Source organism: Plectropomus leopardus, chromosome 1 (genome assembly GCF_026936395.1).
Source record: "Plectropomus leopardus strain MGB_pleo_1.0 chromosome 1, ASM2693639v1, whole genome shotgun sequence".
Taxonomy (NCBI): Eukaryota; Metazoa; Chordata; class Actinopteri; order Perciformes; family Serranidae; genus Plectropomus; species Plectropomus leopardus.
The window spans coordinates 25,253,112-25,269,963 of record NC_142176.1 but is presented as its reverse complement, the minus strand read 5'-3'; the positions used below and the strand labels follow the sequence as shown (position 1 = coordinate 25,269,963).

General features: G+C 41.3%; 1 protein-coding gene and 1 long non-coding RNA gene across 2 annotated transcripts in view; one reads left to right on the top strand and one right to left on the bottom strand.

Annotated features, from left to right (window-relative positions):
• The window catches only part of mafa (MAF bZIP transcription factor a), an 87,223-nt gene extending 81,864 nt beyond the window's left edge, over positions 1-5,359 (top strand). The window contains exon 3 of the mRNA XM_042502755.2: positions 492-5,359. The gene's annotated coding sequence lies outside the window, so the exon portion shown is untranslated. The remainder of the gene's footprint in view (positions 1-491) is intronic.
• LOC148190424 (uncharacterized) overlaps positions 1-16,852 on the bottom strand; it is a 213,888-nt gene that overhangs the window by 3,294 nt on the left and 193,742 nt on the right. The window lies entirely within an intron of this gene.

The window sequence follows — 16,852 nt, the reverse complement described above, 5'->3', positions numbered from 1 at the left end:
AGATAGAATAATGTAGAAAGAAGTAGACACGGTGCAGACTAATCCATGATGAATTTTCTCATCTCTCCTTGGCCTTAATTGAAGCTGATTAAAGAGTCACCCCCCCTCCATGCTGACGCCACTGTCACTCTGAATCTCAGCCAAGTGGGCTTGCCATGTACACTCACAGGGTGGTCACTCGGCCTTTGTTTTTATACTGGCACCAGTGACAGACGAGCCAACCCCACCCCCCAAATACAGTGACTGTGACTCACTGTGTGTCACCATAAACCCTGGTCTGGGGGGCCCAATGTTAGAGCCTGTATAGCTCACAATGTGGACTTCTCTCACTGTCTCCTGGTGAACTTTATGTGTATGCGTGGAAGGACTACACTATGTGCGTGAGAGAACTGTGGACTGAGTCACACTTTAATGACTTTTTTTTTCTCATTTTCTTGTCTTGTCCTACCCCTCCTGTCCTCTCTTCCCCCATCTTCTCTTTCTGTTAACAGATAACCCAACATCCGAGCAGCAATGACATCAGAGCGGCTGACCAATCGCACGAAGACACCTACGAAGCACAACATTCAAAAATGACTTCACTGAAGAACAAAAGACGAGACCTGCTGAAATCCCTCAAAATCCCTACAGTGAAATTCTTGAAAGCCTCTTACTCCTCCTGATTCCCTTCCTAATATTTTACCTCCAGCTTTTTTCTATGAAACATGAAAAAGAAAAAAAAACAACAGACAGACTCATACTCATGAGATGGTTGACTATGTCCAACACTGGAAGGACTATTTTCTCTTTGGTGGGAAGATCATTGATGCATGCCTCTGTAAATAGATCATATTAAAATCCTATTCTTATTCCTAATATAGGAAACATACAAAGTTGCTCTCACCAAATTCATAAACCTCCATGACTGTGGATAGAGTACTCATGGGTCAATATTTTCCATATAAAGTCAGTATTCTTCTTACCTCCTCAGAGACCATGTAATTATCATTTCCGATATCATTTCACTACTCTATGGAGATATTTGGACTGTAAAAAATTGTACTTGCTATTCTTCTTAATCTCTTAACTCATAACGGCCTAGTCTTCCTCTCCAATATCCACACTAGTACATGTACATAGAGATGAATGAAGACAACAGCATGGAACAGACTATAGTGTATATTTACCACTCCCCCTAGTAGATCTCAAATCTCAATACGTGGACAACCTTTTTAAAAGTTTAAAATACTTGTTTTATGATAGTTAAAGACATAGTCTCGGGTATCTGGACACTTTTCCTATGTATTTAAATAGATGCATAAAGGCATTAGGTATAGTAATGTTATTATTTGACAACCTTACAAGGATAATAAGGCAGCAATTTCTTTGGTATCATGAATCAGTTCCAGCAGGAAACAAACGGTCAAACTGAAGCAGAAAGCAGGCAATTCACCAAAGCCAGGAGTCGTCCTGGCACTACTAAATCTAATTTTTAGCATTTCATATTTTATTTTGTAAACCTACCTACTTATTTTTTCCCATTGCAATAACTGCCCTCTCTCTGTGTGTGGGTTGTAACTGCTGCAGCAAAGCTGCTGTCAGCCTGAGAGGGCCACTTTTCTTTGCATTGTTTGAAATGGTGCTCCCTTCCTGAGCCGACACATGAGGGAAAAGAACACCTCATTCATTGCCATGTAGACGTGAGGACTCTGACCTCCGTCTTCTACGGACTATGAAGAAAACCAAATGGACTGACAGATAATAAGCCGAGCCGATGAAGAGACAACCTCAAAGGTTACCCCGTCACTGGTGAAAACAGAAAACCTTTGCATGGACAGCAAGGAAAACACAAGGTTGCTGAACACCTCATCTCCACCATTGTGCATCCTCTACCTCTCAGTGTGTGCTGTGCATCTAGGAAACTTATCAGCGACCCCTCTATTGTCCCCCACAGTCCACTTCTCCACTGCATGTTCCCAGAGGGAAGTGTCCACTCCACAGATGGACGCACATGGCAATGGGAAAACAAAACAAACACTGGTTCACTTTGACACAAACACACCCACACATTCGCATGCATACAGATGCACAATCATACACAACCTCACTCAAATATGTTGCTGTATATATGTACAGTATATCAACTATGTATAGTCTCAGATGCTGTACTTTGCATGTTGACTTGTAGATGGAACGTGACCATTATTCATAGAAGAGGTTGTGCAGGTAGTCACTGGGTTGACTCTCCTTGGCCAACGCAAGCTCTTTGTCAGCTTTCCGTTTCCTTCCTTTGATTTGATAAAAATGTATTGTATCATGATCGAAATTGTTTTACCGCCCCCCGTTGCTATTGTGAAAGGACCTCTTGAGCCAAACAGCAGCGCTGATAGGTTTTAAAACTCTTTGAGGGGACGCATAACCTCGCCTTTGATGTCAGACAGAACCTGGCCACAGCGAGCGTGGGTAGGAGAAGAGAGGAGGGAAGGCAAACTGGGGCGCTCCAATTAAGTGGCAGCACACAAAGTGGCATGAGGCATCCTGCCAGCAACTGTCTATTCATCCTATGTCAAAGGGATTTGCACATCTCAATGAGTCTACGTACTGCCAGAGAAGTCTGAGAGCAGAGCAGAGAAAGGATGTGAGGCTCAGGAGAAAGGACAGGGGAGGAGAGAGACTATTTTGACCAAAATTTCAGGTTGTACTGAGCTTATGTTCAAGTATCCTCCTGATCTGTCCAAATAAAGAATATTCTTTTCTGACCGACAGCCACCTTGGAGAGTACACTGATCCCTTGACCTTAAACTGTTACGCCATCATGCGGCTCTCTGGGCTGCCGTGACCTCACGTCCTGTCTGAGGTTAACTTTGTGTTAATGAGCACGGCGCTCGGCTCAACCAGATGTTCAAGCCTTGTGGTTACATACTTGTTACCCTTCTATCCCAATGGTTCCTAAATGCCGGCCCACAACAGCTGCACTCTTTCACAGACACTAACAACTTCATGCGTGAAACATCATGTTAAGTAAAGACAAATTAGATTAAAACTATGTTTAACAGGTGTTTCTAGTCTGGCAAATCTAGTGAATACATCCCATATCAAGGAAAATAATAATTATAGCAGAATACAGGTGCTGTGGGTTACTTAATTTATATGTCTCCTTGAACAGACAATTTATATGAAGAGATCTTCTCAATTCAAATACTGTCAGAGCAAACTAAATCACATGAGGGTATTTATAGTCAACATATAAACAAACTTGAAATTAGGACTTATGACTTAGCAGTGATTAGTTAAAGAAGATTTAAAATACAGGATGAAGGTGTCACTCAAACGTGAGATGTTGTATGTGGTAGGAAACAAGACATTGAGGAAGTGCTGATCTTCTCTGAGCCTCAAGGCTTTTCACTTTCTTAGAAGTCAAACAAAGCTCCATTTCTGCGCAGCTGCAGGCAATGTGTGACAGGTTGATTTGTTTTTCTCTGCTTTTCAATGCAAGTACTGTGTTGTTCTGCCCAGATAGTCAGACAGCATGTGTGCATTTATCTGGCAATGACCCAGACCGGGGTCGGCGCATGTGCGTAAACATGCAGAGATGTTCATAGACAGAATGTGTGAAAGTGCACACAAAGGCATAGAGGCACATCCTTGCTCTTTTTTTCTCTCACCCCCACGCACACACAGCATGCTAATCTAAACAGCAAGGCTGTATGTAAACAGATCGCCAACATAATGGGATTGTTCAGTGTGCAAACAATAAGCTGTTAGCGTAATCACAGGTCAAAGATATATTACCCAGAGGGCCACGCTGTAGGTATATTAACATGATGGATATGTGGGAGAGGAGGGGGGCAGGGATACGAAAGATATAGAGCGCTACTGACTCAGATTTACCCCCTATTGGGCCCTGTCCGCTGCCTTTCTCTCTCTACCTCCCTCGTATGGGCCTCACTTAATCAGCCCTCCTCATTCTCTTTTTGCTCCTTCCCCCATTCACCCTCCTCCTTCTAGGTTCCTACCTTTCTTTACCATTTCTCTTCTCTACTACCTCATCCCTGTCCTTTTCTATCGTCATTCCCTCCATCCTTCTCCCATTTCCCTCTTGTTCTGGATAGACATCATCTGTTTCAGTGAAGCAGTCAGTGATCGTGGCGCTGCCACAATCTTGCTTTTGGATTAAGCAAAAGAGGGTCTGAGTGAGCGAAAGAGCAAAGATGAGACAAAAGACAGCATTTTTTGCATCAAGTCCGAGATACTCATAAACATGTTTATATTTCTATGATAACATTATAAATAAAAGAGCTACGTAGTTGATAGAGATGAATCTACACGCCCATGCCCTATTATCTCCACTTAGCCATGTTGAAAGTACTCATGTGTCTCAATGAGTAGCAGCGTACAAGTGCCATGTCCGTCAAGACAAATCCTGCGTAGCTTACTCCACTGCACATACAGCTTATTAACTTATCTCCACTTTATTTGATTACCATCTAGCCCATTCTCTCAAATGGTTAATAAGTCTATGTCCTCCTGACTAAACACTCCATTAGTGTCATCACCGGCTAGCTTGTGTGTGTACTGCATACGTCTGTGGGCCACTGAGGCAGATACACATGGGAGACAAGCGACAGCGTAAACACAGAGACAGAACATCAGGGCGAAAAACAACCTAGAAGACAGACGATTTAGGTGGCCCATCTCATGGTGACACTGACATTTGGCTGAGGATGTGGTTTAAGCCTTTTGTATGCCAACACACAAGATGAGTCAAGACGACTGCAGAGATGCATTGCCTAAATACGACTTCAATTTCATTTTGACTAGTGAGAATGTAACTTTTAAAAGTTCAAATGCTACTAAAGTGACATATGTGACATTTTAGGATGGTTACTAGTAGTTTCACACCACATTACATAATGGAGTTGTGAAGTGGAAGGAGCTGTTCCCCGCTGAAAATGTTACATGACCTACAAAAGACAAACAACTGCTCTAAAACATATCTGCTCCTTTTATGAAAAAGGTAGAAGCATGTGTACATACAAAGTTTAAGGGAGACGTTATTAACGACAATGCCAAATGTGCCTTTCAGCAAGAGACAGCCAATCGCCGAGCTTAAAAATCTGTTACATGCACTACTAAGAGGGCTTAAGTTTACAGTGGTGCTAATACAGAAATTAGAATCAGCAAATTCAATTAATTCACCTTTGGATTGTGGTTCAATTCTAGATGAATTCAGCAAATGTGGTGCCATTAAGTGTGGTCTGTGCTTTCTGTAATTTCTGACTTTTTTTTTTGTCTGTAATTTCTGCTATTTTTCGATCAAAAAAATAAGGACAGACTTTGATGACATCGCGAAGTAACATGGGATCACTCAAAACCACTGTTGCCAATATAAATATGTATATATATATATATATATATATATATATATATATATATTTATATATATAGTTATATTTCTATTGAGGAAAAGTATATTGACATAGGCTAATTAATTATTGTTATTGTTTTATTGCCCAGTCCTAGGATATTGTTCAAAGAAAATTTTGAAATAGGAATACATGATGAGGGAAACACTAGCGGCTCCTCCCACTTACCAACTCTGTAGTGTAGAAACATGCAGAAGCGCACAAATCCATGCTCTTTTCCTCTCTCTCTCCCTCCCACACACACACACACACACACACATGCACACGCATGTATACCCACACATGATTAACAGTGACCTCAACCCAGACATGGTCGGGGTAGTGGGAGTGGGGTCAAAGGATTACATTGAGGCAGCCCGTGTCAACTGCCCTGCTTTAATCCTGCCCTCGCAGTCGACCCAAGACTCTTCAAAAATGACTCACATGTATGAGCTCAACTATTGTGTAAAAACCCCGACATTACTCACAGATTTACTGACTTGTTTGGGTATTTTTGACTTGAGAAGAACTTGTGAAATGCTTGAAATTTAGCGTGTAAAGCAGCATGGATCTGGATGCAGATAGAGTGGATGAGGGTTGTTCTAATAGCCAGACAGCAGCAAAGACAGAGCAGACCTCCTTATGTCACATAGCTAATGACAGGGATGAATAATACAGCCTTTAAAGCCCTTACTCCCACCTCATTCTGGCCCGTGCATAAGCTCGTGCTCTGGGCAGGCAGTTAGCCATCAAGCCCCTCACTGAGATGAGATGGGCTCCCAAGAAGATTTGTAGGGGGTCGGAGAGAATCGGATTAACCAAAATGCCTCAGCTGAAGAGTATGCTCTGGGCTGGCCTCAGTGTAATACCATTGATAAATGCTGTAAACCAAATCTTTAGCTTCTGATTAGGTAATGGAGGAAAACAAATCCTTTTAACAACCATTAGCTGTGCTGAAATTGCCCAAACCTTCGCGTAAAGGTTGTACGTGAATGTGTCAAACAGAATGACTTTGTCATAAGCAGTAGGGACTTTTACAAATATCCAAGTTGCCACTATAGAAATAAATAAATAGGGAAATAATAAATCGCCAGAAGCTGTGGACAGGTGGCATTTCAGCCTGCACCGTTTAGCTGTGCAGTCTGGTTTCTGACAGCTTGATTTAGTCTCCTGCACCTGAGCCAGAAAAGAGAGAAAATTAACGGCAGGAAAAACAGCTTAACTAGATTCCAATTTGCCTGCTTTGAAACACAATTGATGAAGCTAATGTATATGGAAAAACAAAGAATGGACTCTCTGGTAGCCGTACCACGTTCACTGTGATCATGCAAAGGCTGCGTGCACTCGTTGAGGGTCAGGCACACAGGGAAGTGAGAGAGGCAATAGCATCGATTTGATTTACCCTCACTCTGCCATCTGAGCCTGGTTATGCTTTGGGGGGACATTAGGGTTTGTCTTTAGGGTGTAAAATGGAGATTAAAGTGGCTCAAGGGGAGATGCTAGGATGCATGCTGTTCCCCCTGCTGTGAACAGGGTGTAATCCTTCAGTTTCAGAGAAGTGAAAAGTTTGCAGAGTCCAGAAAGTTAGGCATACATCCCTTCTGGGCCCCCTACGGAGCAGAGAGTGTGAGCCAGCAGGGGATAACCATATGCTATCAAAGTGTTCTTCAAAGCTCCTGTCTTTTGTCCACTAAATTATACAGTATCATCACATATACCTGACAAAAACAGAAGAGAAATAATCATGCAGCTCAACACACTGCACAAAAAAAAAAACAAAAAAAAAAACGGTGGTAGAGGAGCATTTTTAATTTATTTTCTACAATGACTTTGTTTAAACTTTGTTTAAAACAGTGTCCCAACAGTGTGGGTCAGCTCATGATTTCATATTTACATGCTTTTAAAATACTGCTGCTGGTGGACAATTAAAAATTTATGATTCCTATCACAATGAACCTCCTTCTCTGTTACCAGAGGTTAATTTGTGCTAGCCCCTCATTTCAATTGTACTGTAGTAAATGTCCACATTATTTCCCACATGGGCCTGGATGAGGGGTTTGATTATCCAAAGGTAGGCCTTGGGTTGGCTCCGTTATTGTCAGAGGGGTCGTAAGCTGCAGTAACGGCTTCTAGGGTCTTATTGCTATGGCGATCAGCCTCTTGCCACTTGGCCTCCGTGACCCCAGTCAGAGATAAGCTTTATGGGAAAGCACATTAACATGCTCCTGCAGTCACCTCCCTCCTTTATCAAAGGTAGTTCTGTGAAATCAAGTGTTTATGGACCCCCAGTGAGGGTATAGTGCTGCTGATTGCCTGTATTAGAGGTTGAGTGTAAGTGAGCTAGAGGTGGACAAAGGACCTGGTAGTGGGGAGAATTAAGGATGTGATGTTATTCTCGCTAAATGAGCAATATCTTTAATGACTGCAACTCCCCAGGAGCTGGATTACAAATACAGTCTGCAGTCTAAATATATCCACGTCTTCCATTCTTTCTACAAAAACTGACATAAGAGATGTAAATGTGCATATAGGTATGATGTAGCATTGTGTTTTGGAGTTATTTATTCTGTTAGCTCAACTGTATCCTGTAGATTTTTTCCTCACTGTCTTCCTTTTTTTAACACTGAGCCTGTAAACCAAGTTGTCAGAAGGTTTTTATTTTCTTGTGTTACACTGGCATTTTCCTGTAGCAATGACACGAGGTTAAAAAATTAAAAAATACAGAGGTGTCAGGAGTGTGCGCCCGCTTACAGCCTGATCACTGGTGAAAGATCCTTTCAGTATGTCTGCAATGATGGATGGTCATAGCCGTGTGTCTTTGTACACATCAGGGGGCCCTACTGTTGTCACCGGACAGATAGAGGGAGCGAGAAAGAGAAAGATGTAGCCGCAGCTTAATGTCCTTCTCTGGTGCTGTGCATGCTCTTTCCTATTTGCTTTTCCCTTCACGGCACGGTTAACATCGTAAATTAACCTTTCCAAGCCCCCTGTGCTCAGAGACTGGTGCGCAATACAGACAAAGGGAAGAAAAAATAGATCTGTGTTATGCAATGCAGTGCTGGTCAGAGACGTAGCCCGTTACCGAATTGAGCTATTCCTTTTTTTCAGTGATAGGGAATAAAACAACACACTTTGTTCAGTCAAGCAGACATTCTATTTCACGTGCATGTCCTGTGTACTCTGGAAATCGGTATGAGGCTGCTTTTTGTTCTCCATCCTAGAAATGTAAATGAAATACATGAAAGAAAAAAAAATGTATTGTAGATCCTTCTCTTCTTAGTTCGAGTCTGTAAATAGGATGTAAATACCAAACAGCTATGCATGCTAATATACAAGCAATTTGTTCAGGTACTTTTGTAATCCAGACTTCTCATATGGCATGTAATGACGAAAAAAATCAAACATGGAAAAAAACATATTAAATTGTGAACACGGATATGGTTTGTAAACAACTTCAAAACTGGAAAATATATGTCTTTGCTGTTAATGTTTTCTTACTGATAACTAATGGATTGGCCTGCCATTTACTACAGTGCTCTGCTCATGTTACTTGTTATCTTTTTTATGTTTCCTAAGGTAGGGCCGAGGCAAAAAGGACCATAAATCACTGGTTTGTGGAATCGTCGGGTTGGGGAATAAGAGGGGAAGGATGGCGGTCTGACCATACTCTTTGTAGTTTTTCATCGCCACTGCACGTTCACATGCATACACTTAATAATTAATTACATATCCTTAGTGTCTAACACGGACAATAAAATGCCATGGCAAAACCGTTGCTTAAAAGCAAGTAGAAAATGGGCTGCCATTTGAGTTATCTCACCAAAAAGACGAATCACCAGCTTTTAAGTGTGCTGTTATTTTAAAATGGCACACATTTGTTTCTGATAAATAATGCAAAAACCATTAAACAAACTACGAAGCTGGTACAAGCAATTTTGACTCATTCCAAATTCTCCAAATCACGATTTGCTAGGGAAAGACATTTGGAAATTTTAATTTTTTTTTCATTTCTAATATTAAGTCAAGTGAAAATTATTATCTATATGCCAAATTTGCCTCTGCCCTAGCAACTCTAATGTGGCATTTTATGAACATAGTGACGGAGGAAGTAGTGAGAAATCTTTTTGGTTTCTAAGAGTGTTTATTTTCAACCATAGAACCATGTTCAATCCCAAGGCGCTCATGGTAGATGGAAGTGTCTAATTTTTAACCTGTGCTAAAGATATTTTAAATTTAATAAATAATTATTGTAACAAGAAAAAAATGTTGTGTCGTGTGCTGAACTGTCCTCTCACACAGTTCATATTTCCCATGATGGTTTTGTGCAGATGTGAAGGATCAAATTAATGAAGACTAGAGAGACAAAGAGAAACTGCAGAGAATGAAAGAGTTGAGTTCTAAAGGGCCTTCAGGGGGATTTGTGTCCTGGTAAAGCTTTCTTCTATAAGGGAATTTAAGTGCTGGGTCTTTTCACTCATTATATCCATGATGAAACACAAAGAAAGCAGTCTCACACACCATGACCTTTGACCCTGGCTCCCAGCTGTGAAAGATGGAGCAGGGAGGTTAAGTTACACTCCACCTTGGCCTTCGCCAAACAGACTCAATGACCAAACGTAATACCACGCTGAAGATTATCTGCCAGACACCAACAGTGATTTTTGTGATATTTTTTTGAAGCGTTCTCTGGTTTATCAGAGATTCCTCCTTGCCTGCAACAAAAGTCATGGCGAATAGTTTTGTGAAGGTTATCAGACTAAGTCTTCAATTAATTAAAAGCCACTCACACTCGCACAGAACAAGGCAGGATGTGGCTGTTTGTGTTTTGTGCGTTTCAACAAATTGTTTACAAGAGGACACATTCAATTAGTTATTTCATTATCGCCCTAGGTGTAATCAATTGACAATGCCGATAACAAAGCCACATCAATTTGTGAGCCGACTCCAGCACATTTCTCTAAATGACTGAAGAGCACTTTCTATTTTAGACCCTCGTGAGCTCTTGTCTGCTCTGGCATTTCAGCAGAAACCCATAAAATGAATGTATCATCGTGTATACCATGAGAAGCCTCTCCGTCTTTACTGGTCAAAAGATGTTTTTGCCGCTGGTCGTGCCCTAAAATTCCACATGTAGACTCTGGCTTCTTTGGGGAGTGAGGTTCTGTCTGTCCCCCCCTTTCCCCTTGAGTGATACATGGCAAAGAAAGGAAGAAGCACTTGCTTTCTCTCTGTCATTCGCATCTCTCTCCTCCTGTAGCGTAGATAAACAATGCGACTGACAGTCTCTCATCACTCAAGAGGCTGAATCTCTGGCCCTGACCCGATAACATCAAGTGTGTGTGTCACCTGTCAAGTGGCTTCTGTCACACTTCAGTGGGAACTCAAAAACAAGACTCTGTGTGTTTGTGTGTGTGCGTGTGTGTGTGTGTGTGTGTGTGTGTTCATGTGTTGTGTGTGTGTGTGTGTGTGTGTGTGTGTGTGTGTGTGTGTGTGTGTGTTTGTGTGTTTGTGTGTGTCTGTGTGTGTGCGCACGCACGTGTGTGAAGTCGATTGGGGGATGGTGTTGTGGGTTTAAGAGTGCCTGTTGGCATGCAAGTGCAGGCCTCTCTAGGCATGAGTGGAGTTGAGAGTGGCAAAGGGGGGGGGCTGTGAAGGTATACCAGGAAACTGAGAAAGAAGGAGGGGGAGGCGTAACGACCCAAATGAGAAGGACTTGTGCAGACACTGTGAAACTATCTCATTTTGTAGGCTCCGCTAGTCTCATTCTCATGTTCAGAATGGGCAGGGTGATCTGGGAACGCAATTATTTTCACCTATAAAAGGCAACATATGCCAAGATCATAAAAGTTCTTATTGGACAGTAATTTATTAAAGCAAGTCATAGAAATGGAGAGAGGTAGGGCACAAGCTATAATATGAAGGTGTCGTTCTGCTTCTCATTAAGGGCCTGAGTGTCAGTGAAATTCAATACCCCAGGTGCCTGACAGAGGAGGGATAGATGAGCTAAACAGAAGATGTTCTCTCTTTATAAGATCCTGGGGAAATGGGAACATTTACTGCGGCCACATCATGTTGAAGTTCCATTCTCGATTCATTTTCTGCATTTCACTGTAAACCTATATGTGTTCAAGTGTATAATTAAGCTCACTTGTATCTCATTTCACAGGCACTCTGACTGTATATCAGACATTCCTGGTGTATTTTTCTCTGTACAAAACATCCTCTTGGTCCAAAGGTATATAGTGTAGAGCTTTGAGACTAACAATGATCTACACCCTCCAAGCAACACACAGCTGCTACTAAGCAGAACTGGCATCCTCTTAAATGGATGAGTGATCTGAGGCGGTGTGTTTGTTCCTACATTGCAAATGTTTAAATCATTGTTGAGCTCTGAATGAGCAATAATAAACCATCATTGTGATCCTCACAATACTGAATGATGTGGATTAGCCAATGGGGAGCCGATTGTATTGAGAAACTTATCAGCATCTTCTCATTATCTAATATGCGAAGTGCAGGGGGAGATGATTACGTCTGTGGCACATTTTACCCAGAACAATGGGAGCGTGTGTACCTCTGTTCATTTGTTGCTCAAAATGAACGAGGCGGATATATGCTATTGTCTGAGGTTATTGTAATGGTAAAATACAGTTTTTGTTAATGTAAATGATTGTAAATGACTCTTCTTTCAGACGAGAGCGAGGGGTTTTTGTATCCTTTACTGAGATAAATACCATCACAAATGAGGCTGGACAAAACAAAAGCACAACACAGAGAAACAGGCAATTGTGGTGGAGGGAGGGAGGGTTTTGTGCACGCCTATTGTGTAATGTCTGGCAATGTGCTCGCATGTTTGTTGTCGTCTTTCACACTGACAACCGCGTTCTGACAACAGTCACAACACAAACTGAAACGCACACACACAATGATGTTACAAGCCTGGAAATGAGACCAAAACATTCTACACAATATATAAAAATAAATATGTATAAAGTTTGATGGTGCAAAATTGCATGCGGCTAAAAGTTACATCTTTACACGACTCGTATTATATTTTAAACTAGATAGATGTTTTGAAATATCATTACAAATCTTTTACCAGTTTATCAACATCCATCTTTTCTCTCTCCCTTTCTTCCTTCCTTCCCTTCTTCCTTTTGCAATGTTTAACAGCAGCCCGTTCTTATTCCCAACTTGTCAAATGTCGAACCTCGGTCACCTTTTCCTTTGGTGTCAGTTAATAAAATGGCAGGCAGCACCTTTCACAGTGGTATGATACGCCACCGGATGGCACCAGTTTGAAACCCTGCCGGTAACCAAGTAATATGAGGAGCCGGAAAGTACTTATGGGACAGGCGGGAGGGGAAGTGGATTGATCCAACAAACCCCGGATTTTCCCCCTGGAGGCTGCTGTTCACTTCCTGTCTGAATGTTGAGCCAAACCAGTTTTGTTTTTGTTTTTTCAAAGTCTAACCACCGCATGCTTTGGTTGCCTAAACCTCTCGTGTTGGAGAAGGAAATGAAAATAAATATGAGGTGTTTTACCCACTTTGTAAGTATATTTTAAAAAGACTGTATGAATTTAACAAGCAGAAACTGTACATTTCTTGTGAAAACAAAAGTGTATTTTGAAATGACATAATGCATATAACAGTTATAAATTGTCACTCCATCCTGGAACATCAACAACAAATGCAGCGGGATACCGAGCGCATCATGTGTAGACATGAACAGCCACTGACCTATCAGCGATATTTGACAAATTGGAATGACAATGTGTTGTCGACAGCATTGAAAAAGATAATTATTTAAAAAATGATCAGTAAAAATGCAAAAACAGACTTTATCGTGGTGGTATCAGATAAATCTGATTTGTTGATAGACAAAAATGCAGTCATCTTCCATTATTGTTAAGAATTATGAAGGAGCCCATGTCATCTGAAATCATTTGCCAATGTAGGCACTGACCTGCCGGGCAACTTTACCTTCTTCAACTCTTTGAGCACACTTTGTGCAATCATGAAACATGCATTCAGTAAAAAAACACAATTATGCCAGACTCTGAAAATGTATCGACATGATGTTAAAAGACATTTCCTTTTGGTAACTTCTGACTATATTTTCCCATAACCTCTGTGTTCTGTTCAATCACGTATTGATGTAAACTTGGTCAAGGTTGCACAGGCCAGCTGGTCAGCCTGTCGAACATGTCCACATCATGTCTGCTGAACTGTCAAGAGAACACAGAAAGCGCTAATCCCTTGTTTGCATTGGGATCAATGTCATATCGATCACAGACTAATTATATAATCATACTAGTATTAATATCAGATGGGATTGATTTCTCGATACTCATTTGTTATATAAAAGGAGTGCAGCTTTCCTTGGGGGGCAGGTTTAAAGTAAACATACAGGAAGTCTCTTTGTCACTGATTCTGCTTTCAACTTGTTTCTTTCTGTACAGGTAATAAATGCAAATGTGGAAAAAAGACAAAATGAAGAAGGCAATTTGAAGTCCAGCAATGAACTTCATTAGTCACAGGCATGCACTCTTGAACATGGATGCACATGAAGCACACACACACACCTTCACTCATATATGGACACACACATGCACATACTCACACATGCATACAGCCCCTTGGACATGTCTCATTAAATTCAGGTGAGCAGATTAATTAAAATGATATTTAAATCCCTCAGGACTGTAATCTGCACTACTGATGTCTATGTCACACACACACACACACACACACACACACACACACACACACACACACACACACACACACACACACACACACACACGGGTATGGCAGCAAACATTGCATAGGAATGTAGAAATGGGTGGTGGGTGAAAGACGTGTAATTTGCAGGTAAGCAGAAACACTTGTGTGACCTGCATGCACGAGCAAGGACATCTATGGAGCTACCTGAGTTCTGACCACAGGAGAGACAAAGTGAGAAAATCATGAATTGAAGCCGAATTAAAATGCTTAATTGAGGAGCCTTTCAGTGCAAAGCCTTTTATGTTTGGCTGATTTGACCTTGTGCGTCCCTCCTCAACAATCCCACCCACCCACTCAGTCTGCTCATCCACAGCACTGACCTTAACTGCAGCTGTGATTGGTGGACCAGAGGTACGCTTTGTTAGCCTTCTGTAAATTCCGTAATAACTTCACTGATTGCCTGGCACTGTCGTATTTTGAATGGCTCTGCTGATGTTACACTGAAGATAAATCAGAAGGGGAAGAGGAGAAAAAGCTGATAATATCGACTGTGAAAATGACTAAATGAAATGTTACCCAATGAGTGCTGAATCTATATATGTTATCAAACTAAAAGTTAAATAAATATTGGCTGCAACATTCTGCATGATTCTATCAAAACCACTTAAAGCCACTGAGAACCAGAATCACCAGAACCTTTAATATGTAATTTAGGGTCTTACATGCATAATAAAAGCGTCAAATTTGAAATATTGTTTATTTAGTTTTATCACAGTTTCCTGAGGGTGGGTTGATTTGGGCGTTTATCCCCAATCCATATTACATAATATGAATAAAACCAATCAAAAATTCAAAGTCAGGTGTCAGTTGATACTAATTTAAAATGCCAAATTAAAATCCCTCAACACTTCTGTCAATACTGTAGATGTAATGTTACCAGATGTGGCTCGCAGATGTGCAGCACGCAGTGTTTGTGGCTTTCACCAACATCACAAAGACCAACACCAGTGAGTATGTGGCAAATGGGAAAGTAATAAAACCGTATGAATAAATGAATAATATGGCACTAGCGTTAGCTAACCCTATAGTGCCATAATTTATCATTGCATTCATAGTTTTGATAACAAATGGGAACATCTCAGCTTGTGTTGCATGCGCTATGTTATGCTAACTGTATGCTAAAGTGACGGAGTGAAATGTTTTATTTTAAGAATCTTCTGATTCTGAAAGTTCAGAGGGTGGTTTTGGAAACACTCACTCTGAATGCCGGAGCCAGTCTAGCACAAACTGGACCGTTGGTAAATTCGGCGTGCTTTTGGAATGTGCTGTTTGGTTATCCAGAGCAGTGCACTCTGGGAGTGTCAGAGAGCAATTGGGGCACTTTGTTTGAGGAGAAGCAAGGTGCTAAATGGAGTGAACGTGTGATGAACTTCAGCATTCGTTAATTCATGGAGAAATAGTACGCTTTGTGGCCTCCCACGAACAACAGCCCTCTCACAGAGGGCTGCGCCACGTCAATTCTGTGGCGGCGGCACTCTGCATTCCTGAAAGGTGAATCAGCCATCGGGAGGGAGGCTGACATCAACTCAGTAGTATCTATATTCTAGTTCTCATGGGCTGTTTATATATATGATATCAAGAGAAAACAGCGAACATAGGTGTTGTGTAGGAGGTGCGTTTCACATTTTGCTCACCTATTTTCCCACCAATCAAATCAAGATAAGAAGGAAACCGAAACCTTGAGAGCTGCTCTGGTGCGTGTCTATTATCAAAAGGGAAATGATGGCAGGAAGTGTCAGGTATACATCACATTCATTTCTTTTCCATCAAGTTCTATTTGCTGATTGGTCGCTGCATGTCTTTTATTTTCAAATGCGTTGTGTAAATATTCTTCCTTCAGAGCTCAAAGAAAGCTCTGGAGTGGACATGAAGAAAGAAAAAGATGAGATGGGAATTTTAAAAAAAAAGAAAGAAAAGAAAAAGAAGCCATCAACTGCCATGCTGCGGGCCCTCTCCTGACCTTCACCTGCCGGAGAGGCAAATTGCATTAGAGAATGACATGTCATTCATCTGGGCTGTACTTGGAGGATCATTTAGCTAATTTAATGATTAATAAGTTTAACACCTCTTAATAATTTCATTTGGCCCTGTGATTGAAATCCTGGCGAGCTGGGCTGAGCGCAGTGGGAGGCAGATGAGGATGTCTGGGACTGAGACTGTCTGTCTGGGATTGAGCAGAAGGAGAGAGAGCGAGGAAAGAGAAAGAGAGAGAGAGAGAGAGAGAGAATCTCCCTGAGGACTACACATCAGTCTATTACTACCGTGACCTTTTCCCTCCACCGGCTATGCCATTAGAGAGGAAATCTGAAAGTAAAGCCTTGATTAACACAGTTATCCAACATGTTGAAAGAAAAATGGAAAAGAAAAAATATGTTCCTTCATTAGGAAAATGTTCTGCATTATTAATGTTAGTGAAGCCAGGCTAAGTGGACCTTAGAGCATTACGGATTCTTGGTTTAACCAGAGGTGATCACTGTAGAGACCCACAAAGTCTATACTGTACAACATGATTCTACAACAGTGTGACAGGAAGACTTACAGGAAACCTTCAGACTAATGAATCTGCAATGATTCAACCCCCCTAAAGGAAACCTTGACATTTAGTCCAATTCGATGGTGTCTTATTTTCTTTCCGCTGAGTTATTTCCTTTTTCACCGTTTCCTGATCATGTCAAACAA